This window comes from Oryzias melastigma, linkage group LG9, assembly GCF_002922805.2.
Source record: "Oryzias melastigma strain HK-1 linkage group LG9, ASM292280v2, whole genome shotgun sequence".
Classification (NCBI taxonomy): domain Eukaryota; kingdom Metazoa; phylum Chordata; class Actinopteri; order Beloniformes; family Adrianichthyidae; genus Oryzias; species Oryzias melastigma.
Window position 1 is genome coordinate 20,983,523 of NC_050520.1, and position 6,621 is coordinate 20,990,143.

The 6,621-nt window shown below is 42.2% G+C and overlaps 1 protein-coding gene across 10 annotated transcripts in view; it reads right to left on the bottom strand.

The window, feature by feature from the left end:
• Window positions 1-6,621, bottom strand: part of mef2cb (myocyte enhancer factor 2cb) — a 67,351-nt gene that overhangs the window by 37,385 nt on the left and 23,345 nt on the right. The gene's annotated exons all lie outside the window — the stretch shown is intronic.

The following is a 6,621-nucleotide window of genomic DNA, read 5'->3' on the forward strand; positions in this document are numbered from 1 at the left end:
GCTCAGTGCAATGCAGGGGAGCTGTCAGTGCCGTCACATGAAAAAAAAAAAAAAAGAAGAAAAAAAAAACTCCATCTATCCTGCCTTTTTTCTCTACTTTCCCCTTCTTCTTTCCTCTCTCCTTTCTGAACCAGATTTCCGGCACCTGGCAGCACAAGCATCAGACATTGATGTGGAAGACGACACCGCTTCACCAAAAGACATGTCAGTCTCAGTCTCTCTCTCCATCACTCTCTGTCTCTTTTCTCAAACACCCTTGCTCTTTTCCTCACTCTCTCATATTCTCTCCTTTTCCTCACATACCTGCACATTATAATGCTCTTCCTCCACCCCCCTTTTTTTCCCTCCCCTAACCTGAATCCATGTATTTATTGGGTAACATGCATGAGGAAGCACAAGAAAGAGCTAAACCCCTGAGGTGAGTGCAGCACATTGCAATGCACTTGACCTTTTTGCGCTAGATAGTAGGACATTGATAATGAAAGCTTGTAATAGAGACATCTAGGGATACTGTTGCTCTTAGTGACAGACCACGGCTTGTGGAAACAGCACATGACTGCAGATCTTTCTGAGTGTAGCAGAAAATTCACTTGAAATTGTCAATTTGTAACCACATTTTTACATTTTTCTAAGGAGGACCAACACATCAATTATTGTGTCTTTTTGTTTTTTTTTTTTTTCAAAAAATGTCTTCCCAAAAACTTCCATCACATGAAAGCTGAAGACAATGCAGGACAATACGTGAAATAACGATGAAATGGAAGACAAAAAACACTTCCTGAGATGATGGTTTGGAATACACCCACTTACGGAAGAACTGGGATGTGAACACAAATGCTTCGTTTGGCAGTTGGGACAGCAACCAGACTGCACCAATGATAATAAGATCTAAAATAACTCTGTGGCAGCTCTGACGAGGCTATCCAAAACATTTTAGCATTGCTCTGTGTAAACACACCCATCCTTAGAAAGGAAAACAAAGAGCTGCCCTCTAGAACAAAACAAAAAAAAAAAAAGGATGTTGTCAGACAAACCGGGATTACAAGCCAACACTAAGGCGCTTGGCACAAGACAGCCAGACAAGGATATCAATCAAGCCAGCGCACCTCAATCACAAGCTGACAGCATCATCCCCTCCCAGTCTTTGTACTTAACATTACCCGGCCCGGGCAGCGCTCCAAAGAAGGAGGCGTTACCTCCATGATCCCTGCCTCCTTCTGAGTCCACCCGCGGCTCACTAAGCAGGGCTGAAGCTCTCAATGTCAGCACCCGCTAGGGCAACACCTTAGGCCTTACGTAACGTTAACACTAAGATTAAGCTTGTGTCCTGAACATTTAATCCCTGATTCTGGCTCTCAGCTCCAGCCAACACTGCCTGAGGTGAGGTTTTGCTGCCACTTAGCCCCGTGGTGTGCCCTCCCAAGCACACTCGGCTCCCCCCATCCCTTTTCATCCCTGTTTCCTCTGCCTCCTCCTACACACATAGACATGTCCTCCCTCCACCCCCCTCTTCTTTTGTCACCAACCCCCCACTTTCTCCTCACACCCGCCCCCGTCCCATATGAGAGCCAGCTCCTGGTTAAGAAGTGAGTGCCCACCTCCTCATTGGGCACCTTTCCCTTTCCCTTGCCTTGTGGTGGATGGAGCATCATTTAACTTAACAGATTACCACTGACTCACAAAATCCAATTTAGCCTCATGACGGCAAGACGGAAAACCAGGGGGAACGGCAGGAAACAAATAAGAAGTTTTAACCGAACATGGTCAAGCGTCACACCTCTGCACTCTTGAATTGACTGTAAATTACCTGAGCTCCAGGGACGCAAAATACCTTACAAAACAAGGCCATTTTCAAAGTTTCCAATCAAATAAACATAAAAGAAAATTAACTACAAACTATAAAATACTTTTTAACTATTATGTTGTCTCTGAAAAGTCTGCAATAACATTGGCTAGTAAACAAGAAGGAGGCTGGCACGGGCAATTTCTTGGGTCAGAGAACCCAACCAGACGGAAGAAAAACAGTTGCTTCCCTGCTTGTGTTTCATCTTTGAGTTTTGAGCTGAAGAGGTGACACTGAAAGAGGAAAAGAGTGGTGAAAAAAAAGTGAAAAAAATTGAATGAGGAGAGGGAAATGGAGTGAAGCATAAAGAGGGATCCTCTGAACAAGCACCATGCCTCTCCAGGGGGAGGGGAAGAGCTGTACCCACGACCCTCCCATCTGTTAAGCAGACGGATGGAGAGAGCGGGAGAGAAAGACTGGGGGAGGATGGGAGAGATCGAAAGGGAGCAGAGATTCAGCACATATATCTAATGAGCATTTTCTCTCCGTGTCTCAGAAGTGTAGCTGAGAGGACAATGAGAACATACACACTCAGAGCACCACAAGGCTTGATTCTAGGTCGCCTCTCTCCCAAGTGTTTAGTCACTAAAAACTAATATACAGCACATGGTGCTTTTTCACATTCAAAAAGCTGTCTGCAGGGTTCTTGTAAAAGTGGCATTGAGGACAGATACTGAAGGCGTCTTCTTTCAAAGAAGGGTACAAGAAAGGGGATGTTTCACTTTTCAGCTATGCTCAGGACTAATTCATCATGTTGAAAGAGCTTTGTTTGTGAATGAAGGAGAACGGACAAGAGCCCTAGTTCCAAGAACAAAAGTTCCGCATGGCCAACTGGTGAGACATTCGGAGAATTGTGCTGGAAAGTGCTAGGAACGAAACCAGTTCTCCTGTAAATGTGCTGTGTGCAGACTTCTGCTGATGCTGCTGTTCTCAGACCCAGATTCTCCATGTTATAGCAAATTGGGGAAGGTGATTTATCAAGACAGAATTGGCAATGTTTTTCTAAGAAAACCCCACCGCGATACACCGTACATCTGTAGGACATTTAAAGTTTGCATATACGATGAATAGAATGTGTCTGTGCAATTTGTAAGAAAGAAAATCAACCCAAGTGCTTTTCAATAATGTGATTGGTTGATTTTTAAAATGCTGTGTTGGGCATTTTAGTTCCTAATAAATTACTTGGAAAAAAGGTCAACATTGGTGGTCATGTTCCTCTTCAAAGACCTTAAATGCAGAACTATATAAAGGGGATGAGTTGTAAATGAAAATACATGAATCAGATTCTACAAATTTCACAATTGTTATATCTAAATCAAGGGTAGTGTTCTCAATCATTATCATCACCTAATAGGGGATGTACGGTAAATTAAAAAAAGTTCCCCTCTTGTATGAAATAAATTCAGTTCTCCTTAAAAAAGAGGATAAAAACGTGTTCTGCACTCATGGTGCTACCTTGTTGCCATAACATTCTAACATCACTTTTCTAGGATATTTAAAGGATCCCTCCTTGTGTGTATTGATGTCTACATCTGTGCGTGTGCTTCTGTTGTGGAATTATTGGTAAGCATCAGCTTTTAAGCTCCAACAAGGATGGAGATATACCAGTACAAATGGGAGAAAAGATGGATCCAGCAAAGACGCGAGTCAATGGTCGAGGAGGATAGAACAGGAAAAATGTGTACCAGGTCTCATTGTGCCCCTAATGTCATTACAGGCAGTGACTCCTCTATGTGGCACGCCACACTCCCCATCTGTCAGAGCGAGATAGGCAGGGTGACGAATGGCTATCACTGCGACTTCTCTCAGCCCCCACCACCCCCTTGCCACTTCAATGTCTGTATCTTTTTTTGAGCGCTGGGGAAGAAGAGTGACCTAAACCTGGGCGGTAGCCCACACGTAGGTGGGCCTCCATGGATCTGAATCTTAGCAGATATTAGGGCTAATTTAACATGTTAGCAGCTAAAGAGATTAGCAACATGTTCATCTGGGGATTAGAGTGATAGTGGTGGATCATCTTGTAATGTGTTCATTCCTTTTTTTATCCCTGTGTGCATTGTAGCTCAACTTAAATTTCAGAGGCTGCAGTAAGTGTGTGCGCATGTGTGTGTTTCTCAGTGTGTGTTGGATATGTCTTCACTTGTCTCCCTACATTAGATCACGGTTTAGTTGGATCATTAGTGAGACAGAGATGGTTTCACGTATATTCTATTTTAAATCTCTATGTGCCCTCAAACTGAGGCACCTGTCTATTGATGAGGAGAAAAGTGAGCCAATAGCCTGTGGTTGGCAAACATTTTATACTTTCAGCCAAGCACTCATAAATGTGATTGACATTTTGGAACAAAGTATGCTGTTATAAAAAGCCACTCAACTGCCACTAGATGTGCTCTCAGTTCCTCATCAACCCCAGTTTCTTAACTTCAGACTTCAACTTTGAATTTCCTTCATTTTATGTGGATCTGATTCTATCTGCTGGGATTTTGCTCTTGTCCTGAAATCTAGCAGCTCGCCTCTGTGGTCTTGGAGGACAGAGAGGCAGGAAACATACAAACAAACATACACATGGAGCTCAGGGGAAGGATGTGACAACAGAAGAAAGACAATCAAAGGTGCTAAAGGTGTTTCCTTCCACTAATCAGTTGGTTCGCATAGCATAAATCAGGAATCAAAACTAAACTGACACTTTTCCCTTTATCTCCTGCAACAGATGACAAAGAAAAACAAATAGAAGCATTATGTTTTTTTGGAAACAAAACCATAAAAGAAATGTCTTCTTTTTTGTTTTTGAGAGTCTTAAAGAAAATATATAATTTCTCCTTAAGCAAAAGAGATGGCAAATTTAGAACACATTTATTCATAGTTTATTAAATGATTCTACTATCTTACTCTATTTTTTGAATGAAATACGTTTGAAGAAGCAAAGAAGTGTTCAATATTTATAGGGTTTTTTTTTTTGTTTTTACAATTTAATTTATTTTAATCTTTTTGTTAAGCATGTTTAAAATAATGTGGTCTGATGATTTCAGTGGAAAATCTGCTCCAATTGCCTAACTTTATTGTACAAACATCTTTTCCTGTCAGTCACTGCAAAAACACAGCTTGATTTGGAGATTATTGGTCTTTTTATGCTTCGCTGGGATACATGTTTATAGATTTAGGCACTGAATTATGGGATGAAGAGTTTTGCCCGCCTGACTGGCAGTGTCAGGTAAACATAGCGATGTGGTAGAAGAGAACGGACGTCTGCCTTTCGTTTGGTCAGCTGTGTGCTTCACTCAGCACCAGGAAACACAGGCCTTGGGCCGTCAGTGCAGAAACAGAGACAGGTAGCCATCCGTCAGAGCCAGCATAGAGACAGGTGAGAGCCATCTTTCCATAAGCCAATGCTGACTTCCCCAAGGACAAAATGACTGGGAATAATTTGTCAAAAACCCCTCTTTGAAAGAAGGCCAGGAGCTGTAAAGCTGCAGCTGCTAGACCAGAAGCAGACGAGCAAAAGGCCATAAGGAGAAGTCAAATAAACAGGAATAACTGGAGAGACTAACTGTAGCGGTTGAGGGGGTGTTCTCTCAAATGTGAGCAGCTTGTTGCTGTGACAGTGGTTTTAAGCCATGAGTGATAAAAAAATAAACTCAGATGACCACAACTGCACAAATAACCTTGTGCCAAACTGGAAAAAGATTGTACCAGAGAAAAAAGGAGAAGAGGAGAAAAAAGGAGAAGCAAATGCGAGCCACGATTTGGAGAGGCCCCGGAAAGGCTGCAGTGAATCACCATTTAGAGGGTTTTAGTCTTACCACGGCAAGAGAGCACAAAGGAGCAGCTGATAAAATCAAGTGTAAAGTGGAGACTGAAAAGATGATCGAGAAAACAAAAGAATAAAGTGAAAACGGCATTTCGGAGAGGAGTGAAATTGGAGGTTTTGAGATGGTTCCGAATTTGGAAGTGGTGCTGATTGCGGCCGTGCACACATCTGGTGTTTTCAGCACAAAATAACTTGACCAAGTTTCACTTTATCACCACTGTCACAGCTTTTTTCACTTCTCCGTCTCTGTCACCCCCACCCTCCCTGTCGCTCGGCAGTCACTGCAAATGTTGCCCTGTGAGCCGTAGGACCCAGGTGGAACCCGGCTGCTGATAACTGGGGGAACAGGAACAGAAAAATTAACAAACACGGGTAAATGAATAGTCCCACTCACAGAAGACACGGCTCAGGTGAAAAGATAAGTAGTTTTCTGCTTAGCTATGATCATTAAACAAGCAACACCCAAATGAGCAATAAGCCATCGCACTGAGATTGCTGCATGAACCCTTCAGTAAGTGTACCCAGCCCCCACAGGAACAGCCGGGAGTCATGTCACTAAGAACACAAAGCACTGACATATTCACCCAATTATGTACTCTGCCGAGTATGACAATGTCTCAGGATGTTAGCGATGTTCTCCAGTGGGGGAGAAGGGCAGAAAGTGTGTGTATGTGTGTTTGTGTCAGAGGTTTGAGCATGAAGCCAAGACCTCATTGCTGCACGGGCCGTACTTAAACTTCAACCACCTCTCCCAAATAATTCTCCTCACATTCAATTAATTTGAAGCTAATATACAAGAAACGAGGACATGCTAACATTTAAGTTGACATAAAACCACTAAAATACATTTTTTAGTATTATTTAAACTATATAAAAGTCAATTTACTGGGTATTTTATTTCAATTTCTTGGGGTTTCTATTATATTTATAGATTTTCTCAAAAAATAACTTTTTTTTTTTTTTTTTTTTT